The sequence below is a fragment of the Mus caroli genome, unplaced genomic scaffold (genome assembly GCF_978045245.1).
Source record: "Mus caroli unplaced genomic scaffold, Mus_caroli_1 scaffold_5, whole genome shotgun sequence".
In the NCBI taxonomy this organism is placed as follows: domain Eukaryota; kingdom Metazoa; phylum Chordata; class Mammalia; order Rodentia; family Muridae; genus Mus; species Mus caroli.
Window position 1 is genome coordinate 150,054,266 of NW_028227260.1, and position 26,974 is coordinate 150,081,239.

The following is a 26,974-nucleotide window of genomic DNA, read 5'->3' on the forward strand; positions in this document are numbered from 1 at the left end:
TGGATTTTTCTTATTCTGCTCTGAATTCCACCCCGAAATGAAATCCATTGGAGATGTGGAAAAAAAAGCTGGGTGAGATATGGAAGAACTTCAGTGACAGTGAAAAGCAGCCTACATTACCAAGGCAGCAAAGCTGAAGGAGAAGGATGAGAAGGATGTCGCTGACTGTAAGTCTAAAGGGAAGTTTGAGGGGGCCAAGGGGCCTGCTAAAGTTGCCGGGAAAAAGGTGGAAGAAGAGAAGGAGGAAGAGGAAGAAGAGGAGGAAGAAGAATAAAAGCTCTGTTTCCTTGTGAATACCTTAGAGTAGGAGAGCGCTGTGATTGACACATCTTATTTGAGTCCTGTCTACTGCCCTTGTCAGGTTTAATTACAAAATTTGATCACAATCATATTGTAGTGTCTCAAAGTGTCAGTGGTTTACAAGAAGTGGCCGTGGGTGTCCGGAGCACCCTGAAACTGTATCAAAGTTGTACATAGCTCCAAACATTTATTAAACACTAGCAAGCGTTTGCTGAAAGGACCCTGATATAGCTATCTCTTGTGAGACTAGGCCGGGACCTAGCAAACACAGAAGTGGATGCTCACAGTCAGCTATTGGATGGATCACAGGGCCCCCAATGGAGGAGCTAGGGAAAATACCCAAGGAGCTAAAGGGATCTGCAACCCTATAGGTGGAACAACATTATGAACTAACCAGTACCCCGGAGCTCTTGACTCTAGCTGCATAGGTATCAAAAGATGGCCTAGTCGGCCATCACTGGAAAGAGAGGCCCATCGGACATGCAAACTTTATATGCCCCAGTACAGGGGAATGCCAGGGCCAAAAAGTGGGAATGGGTGGGTAGGGGAGTGGGGGGGAGGGTATGGGGGACTTTTGGGATAGCATTGTAAATGTAATTGAGGAAAATATGTAATAAAAAATATTAAAAAAAGAAAAGGCACTCTCGTGTCTTCCTCACTCAGTGCACTTTGCTGTTGGTGTGACAAGGCTTTTGAAGATGTTTCTGGCATTTTGTTCTCAATTCATAAGGTAGTGTTAACTATATGGTTATTGGCTAGAAATCCTGAGTTGTCAACTGTACATATCTATAGTTTGTAAAGAGAACAAAACAACCCAGGCAAATTCTTGATGCTCCTTGTTTGGCATGGAGGCTGTGAGGGCAAGATGCCTCTTGGAGGGGCCGTAGCTCAGGGTGTGCACTGTGAGGCTGGACCTGTTGATACTGCGGCGGGCATCCATTTAGCTTCAGGTTGTCTTGTTTTTGTACACAGTGGCATAGCGTTCTGCTGACATTCTTAGTTGTGGGAATGCAGAGGGGTCAGCTGGCAGAAGTGTTTGGAGTTTTTTCTTTAGTTAAGTGCAGTAGATTTTAAACTTTATAAAGAAACTGTAGGACTCATCGTTGCCAGCAAAGTGACAAACTACTGCATCAGTGGAAGTTCAAGAACCCTCTAGAACTAAACGCAATTTGCAATATTCTGTTATTTTTTGTATGTTTAGAATGCTGAAATATTAAGTTAAATAAACAGTATTACATTTTTTTTAAAAAGTGTGTGTCCTCTGACAGATTGACTACAACCTAGTGGATGGTCCTGTACTCACAAGGTATATGTCAGCACAAATTGGACTTGATTGGTCATTCAAAAAAAAAAAAAAAGACAAAAATTTGCAGAGTAGATTTCATAAGAGTTAGGAGGAAGGGTGACTATAATCAAAATAAATGCTATGAAATACCAAATGGTCAGCCCTGAAGCCACACATACAAGTGTGTTCCTGGAGGGCTGCACACCTCCAGCCACCTACCCAGGAACTCTTTGGATCCATGAATGAAAGACACACACATTCTTGAGCACACACACACACTTGTTTTTGAAATGCCTTGGTTAGCTCAAAGGCTGAGCAGTTCTAATTCTCTGCCTGGCTATCATAATACTCCAGCACTCCTGACTCAACACCCTCTAAATCTATGATATATCTTTGCTGCCCTGTCCCTTCTGGGTGGCCCCCTAGTCTTTGCTGCCCAAGATGGTTCTGAGCAGCCCTTTTGGGGACCACATTCTTTCTCACCTACATTTTGGATGATGTTCCTTCTGCAGCTCTAAATCTTATCCATCTCCTTCTGAAACATGGCAACCCTCCTCTCTCCTCCTCTCTCCAGCATCCTAGCCCACACAAATCTAAGGATCCTGCCCAGTATCCCTTTGCCCAACCACTAGCCACTGGCATCTTTATTGATTGATCAAAATCCAGTTGCAGACAAGGACCTTCAGCATTTGGACACACAGATTCCCAATTAAATCAAAGCATTAGAACATTCAAGAATCATTATACATGGGACTAGAGAGATGGCTCAGTGGTTAAGAGCACTGACCTCTTTTCCAGAGGTCTTAAGTTCAAATCCCAGCAACTACATGGTGGCTCACAACCATCTAATGCCCTCTTCTGGTGTGTTTGAAGACAGCTACAGTGCACTCAAATAAATAAAAATAAATAAATCTAAAAAAAAAAAAAAAAGCCGGGCATGGTGGTGCACGCCTTTAATCCCAGCACTTGGGAGGCAGAGGAAGGTGGATTTCTGAGTTTGAGACCAGCCTGGTCTACAGAGTGAGCTTCAGAACAGCCAGGGCTACAGAGAAAAACAAAAACAAACAAAAAAAAGAATCATTATACAGACAAAGGGGGTTGAGTTTAGGAATATTTGTTTATATACATGTACATATACTCATGTAACAACAATTAATAAATAAAAGTGGGCATGAATTTAAAAGAGAGAAAGGAAGGTATACATAGGAGAGTTTGGTAGGAGGGAGGGAGGGAACAGGAAAATACTATAATTATAGTATAATATTAAAAATAACTAAAAAGTGTATTAAAATTAATTTTAAAATTGTGTTTTATTCATTTGCAGAATTTTTATATTAAAGTTTTTATAAATTTAACAAAAACTAGATGAAGGTACTGAACAGGAATTAGACAGTATTCATCTTAGCTTATTGGAAGCCATGGCAACAGGATCAGCAACTCTGGAGGCAAATTTTTCATTCACATCATGAAGACCTCATATTTTAGGGAAGAGAAACACTATCATTAAATTCTATGAAAAAGTGTCACAGAAAACGGCACTTTGACTAACATTATCTACATAGGATAGATAGTTCTGCCATCTGATGTAAGGCATTATGATTTAATGGAACATGCTTAATAGAGGCTCGCTAGAGCTGATGGTGAATCCAATTATATTTTTATAGGCAAATTTAACAAACTTGCAGCACTTGAATGTCTTAGTACATTTCTGTGGTATTTTTACTGTATTAATGATGTTCTGAAAGCTTCAGCATCCTCTCTCTGCAGTCATTTTCCTCAGCCTAATAGGCACTCTGTGTATTAATAGACACTTTCCCATTGACTTCTCCTCGGTGACGCATAACCTATCTAATCCAAAATCTTTTCAACCAATTTGGCTGTTTCAGACATTTTTTTAAGTCATCAAAATAATTTATAATAGTTAAATGCTTCTTAAATATACATGATATCTTCTGAAGCTAAAAGTAACATGCACTCAACCAGTTTTTAAAATCTATTTGGAATATTAAACATGATAGAAGTAGAAAAAATCTCTTATGATGTCCTCTATGAAAGGAAATTATGACAGGTTACTAATTAATTAGGCAGAATCCATTCCATCTCCAAGGGAGAATACACAGCGTAACTGTGTGTTTAGGCATTTTATTTCAGGATAGCCATCACAGTATGTGTTTAACAAAGGCCAGCAGAAGAGGAAATTGGAGGCTGCAGACCCAAATCTTGGGGTGGTTGATCTCTTATCTCAGCCCTGCCTCAAACTGAAGAGTAGTATGTTCAACAACTGCATCTTTGACATTTTTCTCTGAAGAAAAAGAAGGTGAAAAGAGGTGACCTGCTATAGGCGAGAAGCTATTGCATGAAAAGGAAGGAACCGGGAGATACCCAGGCTAGTCTGAACCATAATTTCCTGTTAACTGGATTAATCATTCTGGTGTCATTTCTTTTTCATAATATTGTAGGCACTTTTCTGTGATTTGTTCATCATTGCCCACACTTCCTCAAGGAAAGATGTGCAAATATCCTGGATGAATTGGAAAAGACAAATATGTAAATGTAACCACTCTGCTGGACATGTGTGTCATTCAGCTCTGAGTGCACTCTGTGTTGGAAAACCTCAGTGGTACACCTAGGAAGTCAAGATAGCCCATACTGGGCAATGCTAAGGCCACATGGGAGACCTGAGCAATGGCCTTTGCCCAAGTATGTCAGAGGTGCTGGTGCTCTTATTTGTTCTCCTTTTCCACTTACAAGAGCCTGAGTGTCACCAAATGTGTTTATGACCAGGTCACCAATCTGAAGTCTTCGAGAATGCTGTATATGGGCACACTGAGTGTTTGTGTGTGGAGATATCCCCATACTTGTGGAGAGGTCCAGCGCTAACCTTGGTCTCAGTCCCAAGTGCCCCTCTCTACTTTCACTTTCTGAGAATTCTTTCTGCAATGGCCCTTGATAACACAGCTCCTTCTGCCTGCCCCCCCCACCTGTTCACCTCATCTTGTGATTCTTCTCTAGTTCATGAATATACTCCCTAGGGCTCTTTGAACAGGTCCTATATGTCCTCATGACATCGGAGTCAGTTTGATGTTGAGACACAATCTGATTGTCTCCAGGCCAAAGGTCCAGTGTTGTATAGAGAAAGACAGTGAAGAGACAGTAACAATTAGTCCCTGCAAGTGAGTTGTTCTGTTCCTCACCCTATGCTCATCTGTGTCTGAGGAGTTGTCTAGGAGAAGTAATGGTTAGTAGATTGGGGGTTTCAGCATATATGAAATGACTCTGAGTCCCTAAGAGTGGTTCAGCTACTGTCATAAGGAGTTCCCAGAGAGGAGAGAGAAACATTGGCTTTGGCAGGCATGAATACAATCAGTACTCACCAATGTGAGGAAGGAGGTTGGCAGATAGATGTTGTCCATCCAAACACATGATGGATATGTTAAAGTTCCCCATCTCAAATTGTTCCCCTTAGTCTCTTTCTTCTATACTTGATCTATCCACACACTTTTCTCAATAACCTTACAACTTTTCCACCATTTCTAAAAAGAGACATTAAAGTTTGAAAGCATGTCTCTACACACTTTCACTTCAATTTCTAATAACCTTCAGATCAAAATAGTATTGAATAATCAACTCATAATGACCCTTCATGTGCTTCCCAAGTCTTTTCAAAGTAACCGTGATGAGAAACTCTCCCCTAGCCCAGTCACATGTGAAAACAGTGGCCAGCTATGTCCTCTAGGCTGTACTTCCAGGACACAAATCTCCCATTGTCACCCTTCTCAGAATAATGGGTTTACTCTTCTGGTAGGAAGATGGTTCAAGGTCCTTGGGTTCCACACTTAGCCTATCGCTGCTACTGCCTGTTGAGTTTTCCTTTGTTTACTTTTAAAAGTGAATTTCTTGCATTCATTTTATGAATTAATTTTTAGGCTAAAGTAGAAAGCAATAAAATTCTTTATGGCATCTTCATCTTATACATGTGTCTTTATGAATGCATCTTCACATGTATGTGAAGAGGTGAGCTCTTCCTTGTGGGTACACATAAAGTATGAGAGCTGAGATTACGATACCTGTCTATATTGCTTCTCTACCCTATTCTCTGTCACTGAAACAGGAGGTCAGAATTGAGGCTAAGAGTAGATCCCCAAGATCTATGTGTCCCCTCCTCTCAGTGCCAGGGTTGCAGGTTTGGGCTGATATACCTGACTTTTTCATGAATAATGAACATCCAAACCCAGACTCCATGCTAGAGCAGGAAGCACATTGCCCAATGATCCATCTCCTAGACCCAAATGACTTGTGTGTTCTTGACATTTCTCTTATCAAAATAATTAGTCCATTACTCTATAATTTAGCTTTGCTCACATTTTCAGGACAGAGAGAACATAGCTAGATATTTTGCAATAATGTAGCTCAAATACAGAGTTCTCATTAACGGCTGGAACCTCCTACGCACAGCCTTCACCACGTACATTTCTGTCTAAATGTTCAGCAGAATGTCCCATTAAGCTCTCCTTATAAGAATAAAAGGTTACCTTGGCCTGAAGGTCCAGAGACTTTTACATTCTTTATACAAACCACTTCTAAAGTTTCAAAAATTTCATGGTCTGGTTTATCAGCAACAACACCACTCAGGATGAGAGTTTTCTGTATCTCTTACTTCATTGCCTGACTAAATTTCTAACACAAGCAACGAAGTAAGAAAGGATTTATTCTGGCACACAATGTTTAAGAGACACAGTAGGAACACTGTAGGAAGAGACCTGAAAGCTAACCCTCTGTCTTTGTTGACGGGAACTTGTAACATGGCATTTCTCATGCATCAGTTGAATGTAAAACAGAAAGCATAGATTCTGGGAAGAAAATTGACCCAGCCTCTGCCCTTTAAGCCCCACTCCTATGGCTCAGCGTCAACAGTTAGGACCCATGTCCTAAAAGTTTTCACAGCCTTCCACCATAGCACCACTGACTGAGACCCTAGGCTCCAGCACATGAGCATCTCGGTAGACATTTCATATTAGCTGTCCCCTAGGAGGCTTGGGCAGCACCTGACTAATACAGATGCAGATACTCACAGACAACCTTCGAACTGAGCACGGGGACCCCAGTGGAAGAATTAGGGGAAGGACTGAAGAAGCTGAAGGGGATTGCAGCCCCATAGGAAGAGCAACAATATCAACCAACCAGACCCCCAAAGCTCCCTGGAGCTAAACCACCAACCAAAGAGTACACATGGAGGGACCCATGGCATCCAGTAAAGGATGGCCTTGTCAGTCACCAATGGTCCTGAGAAGGCTCTATACTCCAGCGAAGGGGAATGTGCAGGCAGGGAGTTTGGAGTGGATAAGTGGGTGGGGGAACACCCTCATAGGAACAGGGGGCAGAGGATAGGGGGTTGTGGAGGGGCATAACATTTGAAATGTAAATAAAGAAAATAACCAGTAAAATTCCACTTAACTGAAAAACAAGCCAATGAAGTTAAAAAGTTAAAAGCACCCCTTTTCCCTTCCTTCCCTCAGCCTCCTCCTGGAGCCTCACCTGTGCTGTACATTTTATTTATCCCCTGTATATTATATTTATCCCCATGCTGTACATGGAGACAGTTGGAATGCTTCTGGTTTGGGGCTATTATGGACAAGACCAGTCTAAAAACTTATGATCACATTTCTGTAAGTACATATATTGCCTTCATCATTGGTAATGATGCAGGAAAAGACGCAATGGATCACCTACTAGGTGTGTGGCTATGGGTCAGTGACACACTCTTACAAAGTGCCACTACAGTACATTTCTATTAGTGTGTGTGTGTGTGTGTGTGTGTGTGTGTGTGTCAGTTTCCCACTCCTTAGTCTAGACAGACTTGGAATTCAGCATGTAGACCAGGCTGGACTCGACTTTGTTCCAGTTCTCTTGTCACTGAACTCTGATTGTTAGGGCTACAGATGTGTACCACCAACCTTTCACATTTTATTTTATCACATTAAAATATATGATCACACTATTAATACAGGGACTAGGATGGCACAGAGAATGAGGAAATGGCCAAACAATAACTGGCCCAACTTAAGACCCATGCAATGGGCAAGCGCCAATCCCTGACACTGTTAATGATACTCGCTCTTTTTTTTTACTAGATATTTTCTTTATTTACATTTCAAATGTTATCCCTTTTCCTGGTTTCCCCTCCAAAAATACCCTATCCCCTCCTCCCTCCCCCTGCTCACCAACCCACCCACTTCCTGGCCCTGGCATTCTCCAATACTGGGGCATAGAACCTTCACAGAACCAAGGGCCTCTCCTCCCATTGATAACTGACTAGGCCATCCTCTGCTACATATGCAGTTAGAGACATGAGTCCCACCATGTGTTTTCTTTGGTTGGTGGTTTAGTCCCAGGGAGCTCTGGGGGTACTGATTAGTTCATATTGTTGTTCCTCCTATGGGGCTGCAAACTCTTTCAGCTCCTTGGGTACTTTCTCTAGCTCCTTCATTGGAGACCCTGTACTCAGTCCAATGGATGGCTGTGAGCATCCACTTCTGTATTTATCAGGCACTGGCAGAGCCTCTCAGGAGACAGCGATATCAGGCTCCTGTCAGAAAGCTCTTGTTGGCATCCACTATAGTGTCTGGGGTTCAGTGGTTATATATGGGATGGATCCCCAGGTGGGGCATCTCTGTATGGTCTCAAACATATGAACACAGGGGAAAAATTCCTGAACAGAACACCAATGGCTTGTGCTGTAAGATCAAGAATTGACAATTGGGACCTCATAAAATTGCAAAGCTTCTGTAAGGCAAAGGACACTGTCAATAAGACAAAAAGGCAACCAACAGATTGGGAAAAGATCTTTACCAATCCTAAATCCGATAGAGGGCTAGTATCAAAAATATACAAAAAACTCAAGAATTAGACTCCAGAGAATCAAATAACCCTATTAAAAATGGGGTACAGAGCTAAACAAAGACTTCTCAACTGCGGAATACAGAATGGCTGAGAAGCACCTAAAATTTTTTTTTCAAAAATTTTCCCTGATGATTAAAAATCATCAGAGAAATGCAAATCAAAACAACCCTGAGATTCCACCTCACACCAGTCAGAATGGCAAAGATCAAAACTCAGGTGACAGCAGATGCTGGTGAGGATGTGGAGAAAGAGGAACACTCCTCCACTGCTGGCGGGATTGCTAGATGGTACAACCACTCTGGAAATCAGTTTGGTGGTTCCTCAGAAAATTGGACATAGTACTACCTGAGGACCTAGCAATACCTCTCCTGGGCATATATCCAGAAGATGCTCCAACATGTAATAGGGACACATGCTCCACTATGTTCATAGCAGCCTTATTTATAATAGCCAAAAGCTGAAAAGAACCCAGATGTCCTTCAACAGAGGAATGGATACAGAAAATGTGGTACATTTACACAATGGAGCACCACACAGCTATTAAAAGCAGTAAATTTATGAAATTCTTAAGCAAATGGATGGATCTGGAGGATATCATTGTGAGGTAACCCAATCACAAAAGAACACACATGATATGCAATCACTGATAAGTGGATATTAGCCCAGAAGCTCAGAATACCCAAGATACAATTCACAGACCACATGAAGCTCAAGAAGAAAGAAGACCCAAGTGTGGATACTTCCATCCTTAGAAGGGGGAACAAAATATCCATGGAATGATACTCTCTTATGCTTGCAGACAGGAGCGACTGTCTCTGAGACTCTAGTGAGACTGTCCTCTGAGAAGGTCCACCCAGCAGCTGACTCAGACAGATGCAGACACCTACAGCCAAACAGTGGATGGAGCTTGGGGACTCTTATGAAGGAATAGGAGGAAGGACTGCAGGCCTGAGGGAGATAAGAACTCCACAAGAAGACAAACTGAGTAAAACTAACCTGGACCCTTGGAGGCTCTCAGAGACTGAACCACCAAAGAACATACATTGGCTAGACTTAGACCCACACTCACACATATGTAGCAGAAATGTTGCTTGGTCTTCATGGGGGTCTGAGAACAACTGGAGTGGGAACCATTCCTAAATCTGTTGCCTGCCTGTGGATTCTGTTTCCCTAACCGAGCCGCCTTGTCTGGCCTCACTGGGAAAGGATGTGCCTAGTCCTACAGAGACTTGATGTGCCAGGGTGGGTTGGTACCCTGGGGGGGGGGGGGGCCTCGCTCTTCTCAGCAGTGAAGCAGAGGGGAGAATCTATGTTTGTTAGGGGGAACAGGGAAGTGAAGAAGGCTGTTATCTTATTGTAAAGTGAATAAATAAATTAATGGCAAAATATATAGAAATATATAAAATATAATATCATATAAATATAAAATATATAGGGTCACACTGTAGCCTCATGGTGGCCTACAATTTGGAGATGAAGCAGTTCCCTGTCCTTCACTTCCAGGGTGACTGGAATTCTATTTAGGAACTACAACTTCTGTCTCTCTTTGCCTTTGATTTGATTTGACAAAAATAAGATTTCTCCTTTGTACCCTTGCCTGGCTTGAAACATGCTGTGAGGACCAGGCTGGACTCAAACTGGTGCTGATGCTCTTGCATCTGCCTCTTCGCTGCTGTGCATTCCAGATGAACACCACCCCTACATGGCTTCTGGCTGATCTTTTCATCGGGACCACATGATGTCAGTGCCAGAAGCATTAGTATAGTGTGAGTCAGGTTGCGTCTCAGCCCCTGCCCTTGCGGTTTTGCTCTAAGTGTTGCTTTGGCTATTCAGTGTGCTTTGCACTCCAGTATGAATTTTATATACAGATTCTTGGTTTCCCCAAACATCTTGCTAGTATTCTCATTGACATAGCTTCGGATCTGTGGGTGAATTTGGGAAACTTTTTGACATTTTCAACTCTCTTGAATGTACTAAGCACAGAACAAAGCATCTCTCTCCATTCCCTTCCATCTCAGTTTCTCACAGCCCCATTGTGACTTTCATTCTACAAGCCATTTGCATCCTTAGCTAAGTGTGTCAGTGTGTACATAATTTTGGGTGGTGTTTGTAAAAAGTATTGCTCATTAATATTCAATTGTTATTTGCTTGAAGGTAGAAATACATTGGATTTTCTCTTTTTATTTATGCAAGTTATAGTATTTATTTTGTCCTTTTTCTTTTTTCTTAAATGGTTATTTTATTTATTTACATTTCCTGGTTTCTCCTCTGCAAACCCCAGTATTACTCCATTGAAGTAATCCTGGCAGCTAACAATTGCAAATGGTTTCTTGATGAACAGGGGGACATTGTGTTTTCATCCCTGTTCCCTGTTAGGATTTTTGTCTGGCTAGGATGAGTGCAGGTTTGACTGTTGTCCTATTTTCTTGAGACAGAGTACTGCAGTATCAGCCTTGAACTCATGCTACCTCGTGTGTGTGTGTGTGTGTGTGTGTGTGTGTGTGTGTGTGTGTGTGCCTGTGTATCTGTGTGTGTGTGCTCATGTGTGCATGTGGGTAATGTAAATGTTGATGCACACCTATGTGCTTTATGCATGCATATGTATGTGACTGTGCATGTGGAGACCAAAAGTTGACATTGTCTTTTTGGGTTGCTTTCCACCATATCTTTTGGGACATAGTTCCTCACTGAACCCAGTGCTCATGTAGTGGATCAACTGACTAGCCACGCAGCTGTGGAGCTCAGTCTGCCTTGACACCTCTATGTGCTAAACTTAAAGAGTCAAACTAGCCTGTGCTTCTTTTTCATACAACACCTAAAAAATCCAAACTCAGTTCCTCCTGTCTGCACAGAAGATGTAACAGCAGAGACATCTCCTCGGCCCTTATATTAACCTCAGCATCCACCTGCCAAGCACCATGGACTAGAGCTGCATTGAACTCTGCTACCATCTGGTTACATGATTTTAATACTTGCAGAGGGACCAAGTTCTCGACATGCTTGCTTTCACTTGCTATGAACTGTATGATAGTTAATGTTCTCAAGTTGACAGGTTCTAGAATCGCCTAGAAGACTTCTAGAAATAATCAACCCATTCAGCCATGTGGCAGGTTACAAAATCAACTTATGAAAGTCGGTAGCCTTTATATATACCCAAACCAAGCATGTTGAGAAAGACATCATAGAACCACTCCAATTCAGAATAGCCTTAAAAATATATATCTGGTAATAAACCTAATGAGGAGGCAAAAGGATTTTACAGTGAAAACTTTAAATCTCTAAAGAAAAGAGTTTGAGGAAGTCACTTTAATATGGAAGTCACTTTCCATGATGATGGATAGGTAGCATTAACATTGTGCAATTGACCATCTGACCAAAATCAATTTACATAGTCAATGCAATCTCCCATCAAAATGGTCATGATGGTCTTCACAGAACTAGAACAAAAGACTCCAGAAAGCCAAAGAAATATTGAGAAAGATCTGGCTAGCCTAGAACTTAATCTGTAGACCAGACTAGTTCACAAAGATCTCCCTTCTTCTGCCTTCCCAGAGAATGTATCAAAGATATAGGACTTTGGACTAAAATAAGCACCTTAGACCAGGGCAGGTAGCCTGCCCACCCTGGAATGGTTTGAAGCAGGACACAGAGTTGGATGTAGGCAGAAGACTGATGATCTCCTGCCTTAAAACTCTCTATCTATGCTGTATTCTGAAGCTGATGGCTTCTTTAAAAGTCCTGATTTTTTTTCTTGCTTATTCTAAGGTTAGAAACCACTGGCTTGGGCTATTAACATCTGTTGCCTAGCAGCAGGAGATTAAGTGGAAAATTTACTGCTAGCACTCTCTTTTCTAGCCAGGCAGCCAAGAGCCCCTTAGTGATTTGGCTGGTTAACTCTTTGTAAACCAGAAAAGAAAGGAGTTGCTCACAGGAAACACACACACACACACACACACACACACACACACAGAATGAAGCAGGAAATAGCTATATCGCCTTTCTTTATTGCTTTCAGCCCTATATATCCTTAATGCAAAATGTTCTCTAAATAGAAAAGAGTTATCTCACAGATAGAATTTTATGTAAAGGGGGAGTTACGTAAGGGGATTACGTATTACCTAAAGGGGATGTTGATTTAAATCAATGTTTTGTTCTGATGTGCTCATTTTAAGTTTAAAGCAACAGTTTTTACGTGGCCTTGCTTCATCATAGTGCACACCTGTGGCTTTACCCTTGGACCTAGATGTTTTTCCTTAGACACAAATTTGTCCCCGGCCTAGTTCTCTTTTTAGTGTGATTCTGAAAGCGCCCTGTATTTCTTATTATTCCGCCTTTATTTACTATTGTGAGGATCAGGCACATTTTAGTCTTGATTCTCACTTTACTACATCTTTCTAGCAAAGCAACTAAGACCATCTCATTTACATTTCCAATGCTATCCCAAAAGTCCCCCATACCCTCCCCCCCACTCCCACTTTTTGGCCCTGGCATTCCCCTGTATTGGGGTATATAAAGTTTGCATGTCCAATGGGCCTCTCTTTCCAGTGATGGCCTACTAGGCCATCTTTTGATACATATGAAGCTGGAGTCAAGAGCTCCGGGGTACTGGTTAGTTCATATTGTTGTTCCACCTATAGGGTTGCAGATCCCTTTAGCTCCTTGGGTACTTTCTCTAGCTCCTCCATTGGGGACCCTGTGATCCATCCAATAGCTGACTGTGAGCATCCACTTATGTGTTTGCTAGGCCCCGGCGTAGTCTCACAAGAGGCATTTTTTAATATAGTAAGAGATTTGGGCTCAAGGACATTCTGTTGCCTGCTGATCTCCAAGTGTCTCAGCATCATTTACGTCAGCACATTGCACTTGTCCCTTATACAATTGCCTGTTGATGTGAGTGACAGTTTGTGTCTGTGCTCCCTACTAAGCCCTATTCATCTACTTGCTCTTTCTTTTCTTTGTGAGATATAGGGCATCACTGTGCTACTCTGTTGGCCTTATGTTTGGAATCAACCAATACACCTGCTTCTGTTTCCTAATAAGCTGGGATTCCATTCAGGAGGCTTCACACTAGTTGTTGTTGTTGTTGTTGTTGTTGTTGTTGTTGTTGTTGTTGTTCTTCTTCTTCTTCTTCTTCTTCTTCTTCTTCTTCTTCTTCTTCTTCTTCATTTTTATTCAGAGTCCTTCTATGTACTCTGTCTGTGTTGAAACTTGCCATGGAGTCCAGGCTGGCCTCAAGTTCATGTTGACCCACTTGCGTTTGCCTCTTCCGTGGTGTTATTACAGGAGAGCACCATCTCATGTGGACTCTGATCTCTTTAGCACAACCACATGGGCTGCCATCCTAGCTTAGATCCAGCACTTCAAGTCAGTCCACCCCAACATCTACTCCATCTGTGAGCTGCTGGAGCAGGTGGGGAGGAGCCAGTGCTGCAGAGTCAGACGGAGGAATAAGCCATTGGGGATGAAAACCTGGAGTATGGCTTTGATGGAAGCCAGTACCTGCCACCTCAAAACAGTTCTGAGAATCCTGAGAGTCCTACATAAGCATCAAAGGGAGTCAAGATGGTGGTGAAGGAATCTGCAGGCCCCACAGCATTCCTGGAAAAACTAGAGAAGGGCAGGTCCATGAGGAGATGCTTTTTAAAACTCATGAAATTGGAAGGAAAGCTGGTGGAACAGAGCCAAGTGAGCAGTGATGCCATGCTTTCTGCTATAGCCAGAAACTATGTGGACATCCATCATCTGTGCTGCTGCTGACTGTGAAGGACAAGAGGCTTCCTCTGCAGTGATATCAGTGACTGTGGCCTCACAGTTGCGAATGAGAGGCAAAGACGGCTTCTTTCTGTAACAACTTATCTCCCCACTTCCATCTCACCCCCAAAAAGAAACTCTTTGAAGATAACTCCTAAAAATTATGGTAAGGGTGATGAAGTGTAGCTCTTCACAGTTGATGATGGCTTCTGGTGGGGTTGGAAAGGACTTGGTAATCTTTAAAGGGCTGGCTAGTTTGTTCATGCTCCAGCGAGCATATGGGCAACACAAATTGGACTTAGTATTTTTTTTCTTCTTTTGTTTTGGTGGAGGTCTTAAGAGTGGGAGTGGACCTGAGAGGACTGGGAAGTAAATGGGATCTGAGACCATGTTATGTGAAATTTCCAAATAACCAATAAAGCATTGCATTTAAATTAAACAATGGGAAGCTCCAAGAATCATCATCTTCAAAAATCAGAAGAGGGAAGGTTTCCAGAAAATGAGGAAAGGAATGAGTGAGAAGAAGTGCAGAAGTGAAAGTGGGAGATGCAAGAAAAAAGGGAAAATGAGGGATAGGACAGATGGAGAAAGGGAGAGAGTATGTGTAGGAGTAGGGAGGGGGAGAGATCAAGACATTTTAAGGACAGCAGTGAGGTGTCCTGATTCTGCAGATGTCTAATTTAGGTATTACAGCAGGATCCAGAGTGCACCCTACTACACTGAAGACCTCAGGAACCATGCCAAAGCCACACAGCAAAGCAATGACTGCTTCCATTCAGACCCAGCATCTCCATGCAGCCATAGTTGACAACGTTCCTCGAACACATGTGCAGCCTGGACATTGACCCTGTGCCCATCACGGCCCACAACACTGGCATCATTTGTACCATTGACCCTGCTTTCCAATCTGTGGAGATGCTGAAGGAGATGATTAAGTCTGGAATGAATGTGGCTCGGCTGAAATTCTCTCATAGAACCAATGAGTACCATGCAAAGACCATCAAGAGCATCCATGCAGCCACAGAAAGCTCCTGATCTCATTCTCTACCATTCACTTTCCATGGCTCTGGACACAAAGGAATCTGAGATTGGGATGAGACATTAAGGGTAACAGCACATGCAAAAGTGGAAATAATGAAGGGATCCTGGACAATACCTACATGGAATACTGTAACGAGAGCATCCCGTGGCTGGACTATAAGAACATCTGCAAGGTGGTCGAGGTGGGCAGCAAGATCTAAGCGGATGGTACATTCATTTCACTGCAGGTGAAAGAGAAAGGTGCTGACTTCCTAGTGACAGAGGTAGAGAATGGTAGCTCCTTGGGCAACAAGAGGGGCTGCTGTGGACCTCCCCACCATGTCAGAAAAGGGAGTCCAGGATCTGAAGTTTGAAGCGGAGCAAGATGTAGACATGGTGTTTGCATCTTCCATCCACAAGGCAGCCGATGTGCATGGGGTTTGGAAGGTCCTGGGAGAGAAGGGCAAGAACATCAAGATCATTAGCAAAATAGAGAACCATGAAGGTGTCCACAGGTTTGATGAGATTTTGGAGGACAGTGACAGGATCGTGGTGACCTGGGCATTGAGATTCCTGCAGAGGTCTTCCTGGCTCAGAAGATGGTGATTGGACGATGCAAGTGAGCTGAAAAGCCTGTCATCTGTGCCACACAGGCATGTGCTGTTTCCTTCCTTCTGCATTCTCCACCTAGGGGACCTGCCTTTGTCCTGTCCTTTGGGCACACACAGCTGTGATCTGTGCACCTGCACAATCTTCAAGGGATCATCTTGGCAATTATCACTGAAGGTGGCCTAACGTCTCAGCCTGGTCTTCTGCCATTTAGTGATGGTCTCTTACAAGAGCCCTTGACTGTCCCCTTCTAGATGCTGGAGAGCATGATCAAGAAGTCACACCCCACCCATGCTGAAGCCAGTGATGTGGCCAATGTCATCCTAGATAGAGCAGACTGCATCATGCTGTCAGGAGGAACAGCCAAAGGGGACTACCCTCTGGAGGCTGATCACATGGAGCAATCCCCAGACTGCTCACCAGGCCCATCTGTACCTCAGCATCTTCCCTCTGAGGTATATGACGCCTGGACTAAGGATGTTAACCTTCATGTAAATTTCCCATGAATATTGGCAAGGCCAAAGGCTTCTTCAAGAAGGGAGATGTGACCATTGTGCTGACCAAGTGGTGCCCTGGTTGTGGCTTCAACAACACCATGTGTGTAGTGCCTGTGCCTTGATGGCCATTTGGAGGCCCTCTTCTAGCCCCTGCCCCATCCCTTCCCCAATCCCATCCATTAGGCCACCAACGCTTGTAATGCTCACGCTTGGCCATAGTGTGGCGCTAGTGGGCTGGGACACCCTGGGAAATTAAAGCCTGTGAAACCCCACAACAGAACCCAGCTATCTATCATATGACCCTACTGGAGCCAGGGGCGAAGGAGGAATGCAGGAATGGAAACCTTTATCACAAGCCTTTATGGACTTTATCACAAAAGGGCAGCAACATCTCTGTGTACTTTTCTCCTATAGAAAGTTACCCAGTGAATTCCCAGCCTTGGTCTAGAGTCAGGAGACAGCAAGAGTAGGGGCTGGGGCCGTGGGGTACAGGGTTCTGGTGTAGATTACTTTTGTCCCTGGCCCTGGCCCTGACTTGCTTTTCTCAACAGCTTTGGCCTCCCTCACATCCTGTGCACTCCATTCCTCTGCCACTGCAGATAAGCTCCGCCTTGTATTCTGCAGCATCTCCAGGCCTGTTGCTATAGTGACCACCTGAATGTCAATAAACAGCAGCCAAAGCAAAAAATAAAAAATAAATAAAATAAAATAAAAAGACTTTTTAAAAAGGGCATTCCCTGAGTGACCTGTGTCCTCAAACCAGGTAAGGATGTGCCAATAATCTGTTCGACTGAGACACCATAACAATTAATACACTGATGAAGTTAGCACACTCATAATAATACCAATCTTGCAACCTTGTCACGGGCGGGGTGTGAAGCTTTCAAAGCACGAGTCTTTACAGAACACTTCGTAGCTAAACCAGAACAGGTCTCTTTTGCCCCTTGCTGCTTTGTGGTTTGGTGAGGTGACGAGTTTCGTACCATGATGTGCTCCCAACAAGATGTTCTACCTCATCCTGGGCTAAAAATAGACAAGGCTAAGGGAGGACAGACTGAAACCTGCGCAACCACAAACACAATTTCCTCACATCACGAGGTTTGTCTCTTTTTTTTTTCTTCTTGTCACAGTGTGGTAAATTCACTAACACAATTGCCTGCTCAAGCCCCGAGACAGGGAAGGAAGCTTCTTCTAAGTCATTATTTCCCATGGGATGCTGTCTCTGAAATGAAAATCCTGACATTTTCTTGATCATTTTCTGTCGAGCCTGAGGAGGTTGCTAATGTGAGATCCACACACACAGTCCATGCACCATGGATACAGCATGAGCCCATCAGAGTATATGCACCCTAACTTATGGGTTATACATGTGAGACCCCCCACACACAGGACATGTGCCATGAGTGATGGGTTACAGGTGTGAGACCCCCATAGGACCTGCACCATGAGTACTGGTATAGAGATGTTGGTCCCTCACAGTACATGCATCATGAGGGATGAGTCACAAGCTGGAGGTCTCATAGTTCATGCACCACGAGTGCTGGGTTATAGGCCTGAACGTCCCACAGTATATGCATCATGAGTGTTGGGTTATAGGCATGCACCTCCCACACACAGTACATGCCCCACAAGTACTGACTCACCGAGTTGATACTTGCCCTGTACATTCATAATGATTGGTGGTCTCCAGATGTGAGTCTCTCTCTCTCTCTCTCTCTCTCTCTCTCTCTCTCTCTCTCTCTCTCTCTCTCTCTCTCTCTCAATATACACCATGTGCTTGGTTAGTGGTGTGAGTTCTCCACAGTACATAAGTATGGAGTTTTAGATTACAGCCATAAGCCTGCAACTGTACATACACCATGAATGCTATGTTATAGACTTGAGCCTCTCACAATGTATGCTTGATGAATGCTGGCTTAAAGGTAAGAGCTTCCCACAGTGTATCCACCATGTGTGATGGCTTGGTGTTTTGGGTCTCAAACAGTACATTCACAATAAATGCTAGGTTATAGGCATGGACCAACCACAGTACCTGCACAATGCATGCTGGGTTCCAGGTCTTAGCTTCCCATAGTACGTGCTACATGAGTCCTGGGTTAGCAGCCCTGAGTCCAACATGTTACGTGTACCGTGAATGCTAGGTAATGGGCATGAACTGCCCAGAGTCCATGCGCCATGAGGGTTGGGCTATTGCCATGAAACCACCACACACACACACAGTGCCTTTAGTAGCAGTGGTTGCTTAGAGCCAAGAGCCTTCCTCAGTAAATGCACCATGAAGGTAGGGAGTCAAGTGTAAGACTACACACCCCATGGATTGTGGGTTACAGGCCTGAGCATCATAGAGTGCATGTATCATGAGGTCTGTGTTAAAGCCACAAGGTCACCACATTACATGTACAATGAATGCTCAGTTATAGGCATGAGACCCCCCCAATAGTATATGCAACATCATTGATCGATTATAAACACACCATGCTTGCTGGGTTACAGGCTCGAGCCTCCCACACAATATGCACTATGGCTTCTGGGTTATAGGTGTAAGCCTCCCACTGTACATACTTCATGAGTACTGGGACACAGATGTGAGCCTCCCACACTATATGAACCATGACTGTTGAGCTAGTCACGTGCTCCAAACCATACATGCACCATGAGTGCTCGATTACAGGCATGATCCACTCACAGTACATACATCGTGAGTGCTCACATACAGGTGTCAGCCTCACATGTACCGTGTACCATCATGAGTGCTGTGTAACAGTCGTGAGACCACCACAGTACATGTACCATGAGTTCTAGGTTGGAGTCACGCACGGAACATTCAAATCAAATGCTGTCATAAATGCATGACGTGGTGGATGTAAATGCACCATGACTACTGGGTTAGTGGTATAAGCCTCTCACAGAACATAACCCATGAGTGCTAGGTTACAGACTTGAGCCTCCTCACAGTCTATGCACCATGAATGCTGTGCTATAGGCACAGACTTCCAACACTATGTGCACTCTGAGGGTTTTGGTTTTTGTCTCACAGGATATTTTCAAAAGGAGTGCTGGGTTACAAGCATGTGCCTCCTGAGGTACATCAAGATGAGGCCTGGGTTAGAGAATTGAGTTTACCACAGTACAAACACTTAAGGGATGCATTACAGGTGGACCTCTCTGGAAGACTTGCCCATTGCCAGATGCTGTAAGGGATGTACCTGCCACAGTACATGAACCATGACTACTGGGTTACAGGCATGAGCCTCCTTCAGCACTTGAACTGTGAAGGCCAAGTTGCAGGCATGGTCCTTCCAAAGCACTTGCACCATGAATTCAGAGTTACAGGCATGAGTCTCCCACAGTACGCTGCCTTGTTATAAACACAAGCCTCCTGCAGTGCATGCAGCATGGTTTCTGGGTTAGTGGTTTGATTCTCCCACAGTACATCCACAATGAGTACTGGTGTAGGCATGAGCTTCGCACAGTATATGCACCAAGAGTGCTGGATTCATAGTGTGAGTCTCCAGCAGTACATAATCCATAAGTACTTGCTTGCAAGATGGAACCTCCCAGAGTACATGCATCATGAGAGCTGGGATCCAGGTGTCAGCCTCACACACTACATATACAATGAGTGCTGTGTTGTAGCTATAAGGCCAGCGCAGTACGTACACCATGAGGTATGTTTTATGGTTGTGAGCCCTTCACAGTGCATGCTCCAAGATTTCTAGGTTCCTGGTATGAGCCTTACACAGTACATATACAAGGCATGCTGGGTTACAGGTATGAGCATCCTACAGCACATGCACCATGCGTGCTGGGATAGGGTGTCAGCCTAACACAGTCTATAGACCATGAGTACTGTGTTACAGCCATAAGCCCACCACGGTAACTGTGCAATGGATGTTGGGTCATAGGCATGAGCCTCCCACAATATTTGCACCATGAATTCCAGGTGCCTGGTTTAAGAGTAGCAATGTATATTCACAATGAGTACCTGGGTTTAGACATAAGTTCCCCACAGTACATGCACCAAGATGGCTGGGTTACTAGTTTGAGTCTTCCACAGCACATTCCCAATTGCTGTTGTGTTATGGGCATAGTCCTTCCGCAGTACATGTGCAGGTCTCTGCAATCACCATGGCTAGCGGAGTATCTGTGGGAGGCAAGATGTTATAACTGGGTTCAGCACTACTCAGTAGCTGGTGTTGTCTCAAGCTTCGAGAGTCTGACCTCAAGTAGTTTATTTTAGGCGTATTTAAGCACAACACAATTTAGCAAAATGTTTCCTGGTGATAATTAGTTCAATCTTCTGTGTACAACAACACTTAAGCTATGACTAAATCAAAATTCTTTGTAAAGAGCAAGTGACGTCTTCCTTAAAGATGCGTTTGCTGAAGCAAACAAGCATAAAATAAGGGACTGGAGGCAGATCCAGAGTGAACTGGACCACACAGACAGTGCAAAAGTCACCAAAGACTATGTCTGCTCCAAGCCTTCTGGCAGAAAACAGGTTTTACATGTCTCCGTTTGAAGAGACAGCTCTGTGTGTTAAACATACCTGGTTCCCCTAGTGCTTTTCTATGAGGACAGGAACTTCTGTGGCTACCACATACATGCATCATGGTTTCTGAGTTACAGGCCTGTGTCTTCAACAGTGCATGGACCACATGCTGGGTTAGAGCCATCAGCTTCCCACAGTATATGCACCATGAGTGCGGGGTTATAACTGCTACGATCTAAACAGTATACACAAGTGCTGGCCTACAAGTTACATGCTCTGTGAGTGTTGGCTTACAAGCATGAACCTGACATGGTACATGCACCATGATTGCGGCTTTACAGTTGTGAGTCTATAGTGCACCCATCCCCAGGGCTGGGTTACATCCATGAACACTCCACACTACATGTACTATGAGTGTTCGATCTTAAGTGTTAGCCTCTCGGAGTACAGTCACCATGAGTTCTGGGATAAAAGTGTTGACCTCCCATGATATAGCTGTCTCTTGTGAGGCTATGCCAGTGCCTGGAAAATATAAAAGTGGATGCTCACAGTCAGCTATTGGATGGATCACAGGGCCCCCAATGGAGGAGCTAGAGAAAGTACCCAAGGAGCTAAAGGGGTCTGCAATACTATAGGTGGAACAACATGATGTACTAACCAGTACCCCGGAGCTCTTGACTCTAGCTGCATATGTATCAAAAGATGGCCTAGTCGGCCATCACTGGGAAGAGAGGCCCATTGGTCTTGCAAACTTTATATGCCCCAGTACAGAGGAAAGCTAGGGCCAAGAAATGGGAGTGGGTGGTTGGGGGGAGGGTATAGGTTACTTTTGGGATAGCATTCAAAATGTAAATGAAGAAAATAGCTAATAAAAAATGAAAAAAAAAATAGTGTCGGCCTCATGCCCTGAATGCAGCATGACTGCTGTGGTATCTAACCCCATACCCATCACAGTACACACACCATGAGCGCTGGGTTAAAGGCTTGAGTTTCACACAGTACATTCAAAATGATTCCTGGGTTATAGGCATGAACCTCTAACAGTACATGCACCATAATTCCTGAGTTACAGGCATGAGCCCATCACAGTACACACACCATGAGTGCTGGGTTATTGTTCTGAGTCTTGTATAGTACATTCACAATGAGTGCTGGGTTAGAGTCATGAGCCTCTCACAATACATACGCTGTGAGTGCTAGTTTATAATCACGAGCACCCCAAGGTTACATACACCATGACTTCTGAGTAATAGGAGTGAGCCCCCAATAGTACATGTATCATGAATTCTTGAGTATAGATGTAAGCCTCACACAGTATGTGCACCATGAGTGCTATATTACATACTCGCAGGGCTTCTGGACCATCCCTCACCCCCGCTCATGGACTGTATTGGCTGATGATCCACAAGAGCAGGAAGATCCATAAACCATCACTTCTAGAACAGTAGAGAATTGCATTGGTGCATTGGTAGCACACATTTTTGGCTATTTTTGATAGTACTACCATTTTTGATGTGTTTTTAACAATCCATATCTCTTAGGAACATATGTGCTGCCACTCTGATGCCAACAACTTCTAAGCTGTACGAATAAACTACTACGCTTTTGTAGTAAATGGTTCTTTAAGGGGAAATTTCTGGTTTCTTTGGAAACTCAGTTGTGTCACGTGATGTTATTTTGGAATCTAAGTGAGGGGATGTTTTGCTGAAGCAGACACGTGAGAGGGTGTTTTTCTGAAGCAAATACATGAGAGGGCATATCATGTTTTGCTGGAGTGGTTGCTTGAGAAGGTGCGTGGTGTTTAGAAAGAATAAAAATCTAACCCCACAGAAAGTGAGAGGATGTTCTTGCGTTGATACACTGTGTAACACTTCATGGGGCTTCATTAACAATGCTCTTGCATTGCTGAGCCTTGTAGATACTTTGCCGGTCTTCAATAGAAACTGGATCTTCATTTTGTAGAGAGAAATGCACAAAAATAGTTCTCGTGGTATTCCAGTTGATTTGGCAGAGCAATGTAGTGTCTTCCAGCTTGAGTCTCTGCTGACTCATGTTTCCTGTTTGCTGTTGGACTGGACTGTCACTACTGATTCATGTTTGCTGTTTGCTATTGAACTGGGCTGCTGAGATCCTAACAATGAAGATTATAATTGCCCCCAAAGAACTACTTTTAAACAGGTCCACAACTCTACTTTTAGTCAGTGGTCTAGAAGGGAGGGAGGTAGAAGTGTTGAAGAACCCTAAATAAAATAGGGTTTGAAAGATCTAAGCCTACAGGATCCCATTCATGTTCAATCAGGATCCTACAATACTAATCTCATGTGTTCTTCTTCCTTTAAATCAATCATATATTCTATATGAACATTGATTTTAGCAAAAACACTACTGTGAGGTGTTTTAGTCACATGTACATGTGTTTTTCCAAAGAAGCCACTGTTTGCTGCCTCAATAATATATGCACATGCCGTGCTCTCCTGTTAAATTCTTGTTTAATCAGTCTCTTTGGGTAGTGTAAAAATAATAATCTCATGTGTCCTGCATTTTTAAAAATCAATCAGCGCTCTGTAACAATATACCTCTTTGAGGATCATTCATAGAACATTTTGTGGTTCTAAATGTACTCTGACTATCAACATCTTTTTTTTTTATCCAGGTCCTTTAGAAATGTATGTGATGCTGTTCTGATGCAAGGAACATTCAAGTTGTACAAGCAACTTAGCTCACTTGGTTGTAAACGAAATAGAGATTCTGCTACAGTAGTAGTACATGGGTTTATGCAACTACATCATTGTGCGGTGTTGTCAAATGCGTGTGCATTTTTTCAAAGATGTATTTGTGTAGGGCTTCAGTTCCTGGTGGATATGCTGTGCTCTCCTGCTTCATCCTTGCTCAGTCAATGTACCAGTGCTTGCTACAATAATATTATCATGTTCTCTGCTTTTCTGCAAATCAATCAGCGCTTCTCTTACAGTTCATTTCTTGGAGTTATAAAATTTCTGTATAACAAAGGTCTTGCTGTTGAAAATGTACTAACATAATCACTGTGTTCTTAACAACTCTGGGAGACATGGGAACACGGGTGCTGCTGTTCTGATTCAAGAAATGTCCAAGTTGTACAAATGAACTCATAAGCTTTCTTATAAACTAAGCTTAGATTTTGCTGCAACAGCAGTATGTTGGTATATTATATTATGCCATTGTGATATTTTAGTCAAATAGGCAGGTTCCCCCCACACACCGAGGATCCCTCTGTGTACTGCTTCATTTATAGATGCACATGCACACTGCTTTTCTATCCCTTTCTTGATTGACCAGTACCAAGGCACACAGTTATAATGATATTCTCATCTGCTCTCCTTTCCAGGATATCAATCACCACTTCTGCTACAGAACAAAAATGTTTTGTTGGATTGGTGCTAAACTTCTTGCTATTATAATATTAGAATCATTTTCACTGTGTTTTTTTTCTAGCATCTGAGAAACTTGGAGACCTAGGCACTGTTTTTTGGATTCAAAAAATGCCAAGTTGTATGATTTCTGTTGTAAATGGATCACTGAAGTAGAGGCACATTGGCATACACGAGTATGCCATTGTGCCATATTTTAGTCAAATATCCGTGTGATTTTCAAAGATGCCACTGTGTGCTGCTTCCGTCATAGATGCATATGCTGTGATCTCCTATTTGTTCTTGTTCAGTGTCAATAAAATTCTCATGTGTTTGCTTTTCTGTATATCAGTCACCACTTCATTATAGTGCATCACTGTGACATTCGTCGATATAACAACGTCCTTGCTGTTGTAAAAGTACTATAATCTTCACTGTGTTCCCACAATCCTGGTCTATTTAGGAACTTTTGTGGCGCTGTTCTAAACAAGCAACTTCAGCATTTTATGAATGATCCCATATGCTTTGTTGTAAACAAAGCATTTAGATATCTATGCAGTAGTAGTATATTGGTATAGGCAAGTATGGCCTTGTGTGCCATTTTAATATCATATGCATGTATTTTCCAAGAATACTACTGTGTATTGCTTCAGTAAATGTCCACCTAACAGAGAAAAAAAAAAAACAGACATCATCATCACCCAGACCTATAATTATCCCAATTGCATATGTCTAGATGACAGCATTAAAACACATTCAATAATAGTCAAGACAGTATGTCTCCACTGGAACTCAGTTATCCTACCATAGCAGGTCCTGAATATTCCAACATAGCTGAAATTCAAGAAAAAGACCCCAAAACAGCCTTATAAAGATGATAGAATCCTTAAAGAGGAAAAGATTCAAGAAATCCAAGGGGGCTGAAGAGATGGCTCAGCGGTTAAGAGCACCGACTGCTCTTCTGAAGGTCCTGAGTTCAATTCCCAGCAACCACATGGTGGCTCACAACCATCCGTAATGAGATCTGACAACCTCTCCTGGTGTCTGAAGACAGCTACAGTGTACTTACATATAATAACAAATAAATCTTTAAAAAAAACTGAACCTTAATAAAAGAAATCCAAGAAAACACAAAGAGTGCAAGGGAAATGAATAAAACTGTTCAAGACTTGAAGATGGAAATAAACTTTCTAAGAGGAAAACCTAACCCTGGGGAATTCTGGAAGTGAAGATCTTGGGAAGTTGAACAGGAACTACAGAAGCAAAGTTCTACAGACAGCATGCTAGAGACAGAAGAAAGAATATCAGTCATTTAAAAAGATAAAATGAATGGATAAAAAAAGATGAATGGTCAAAGAAAATGATTACAACTCCTTACAGAAAACATCCATGAAATCTGGGAATGAACAAAATCCTAGTAAACATTTTTCCTAGCCTAACGAAAGAGATACAAGAAGCCTACAGATCAGATCACCAAATAGATTGTATCTGTAAAGAAAGTCCCATAGGCACATAATAATCAAAAACTTAAACACAGAGAACAAATAAATAGTATTGGAAGTTTCAAAGGGAAAAAAACCCAAGCAACAGGCAGACCTATAAGAACTACACCTGACTTCTCAATTGAGACTCTAAAAGGCAAAATGGTCTAAACAGATGTGCTACAGGCTCTAAGAGACAACAGATGCCAGCCCAGACTAGTATACCCAGCAAAATTTCTAATCACCATTGATGATAAAACTAAGATAGTTCATGATAGTTTCCACTGGGGAACTCCTACAGCTGATAAAGATTTCCAGCAAAGTGAATGGATACAAAATTAACTCACAGAAATCAGTAGCCCTCCTTTATACAAAGGATAAACAGACTGAGAAAGAAATCGGGGAAATAAATGGCATCAAATAATATAAAATACCTTGGGGTAACTCTAACCAAGTAAGTGAAAGACTTGTATGATAAAAACATCAAGCCTTTAAAGAAGATATCAGAAGATGGAAAGATCTCCTATGCTCCAGGATCAGTGGAATTAACACAGTAAAAATGGCCATCCCACCAAAAATAATCTACACATTCAAGGAAGTCCCCATCAAAATTCAAACACAATTCTTCATATATCTTGAAAGGACAATTAATATCACACACTGGATAACTAAAGCAATCCTGAACATTAAAGGAACTGTGGGAGGTCTCATCATTCCTGACCTCAAGTTGAACTACAGAGCTACAGTAATGAAGAGAGTGTAGTAATCAGCACAAAACAGACATGTTGATCAATGGAATCAAATTGAAGACCCAGACATAAACCCACACACTCATATGGACACCTGATTTTTAAAATAAATATGCACTGGAAAAAGGTATCTTCAATAAGTGGTACTGGATGACTGCATGTAAAAGAATGAAAATAAATCAATGCATATCACCCTGAAAAAAAACTCAATTCCAAATTGATCAAAGACCTCAACATAAAACCAGGTACACTGAAGCTGATAGAAGAGAAAGTGGGGCATAGCCTCAAACTCACTGTTACAGGAGAAGACTTTCTGAACAGAAGACCGTTAGCACAGGCAACAATTAATAAATGGGACCTCACAAAACTGAAAAGCTTCTTAAGGTAAAGGAGACTGTCATTTAAACCATAATGGCATCCTACAGAATTGGAAAAGATTTTTGCCAACTCCAAATCCAATAAAGGTCTAATATCCAAAATATATAAAGAACTCAAAAAATAAAT

The 26,974-nt window shown here is 42.6% G+C and overlaps 1 pseudogene; it reads left to right on the forward strand.

The window, feature by feature from the left end:
• The first annotated feature begins 14,973 nt into the window (after positions 1–14,973).
• LOC110287052 (pyruvate kinase PKM-like) lies at positions 14,974–16,371 on the forward strand (annotated as a pseudogene).
• The last annotated feature ends 10,603 nt before the right edge of the window (positions 16,372–26,974 follow it).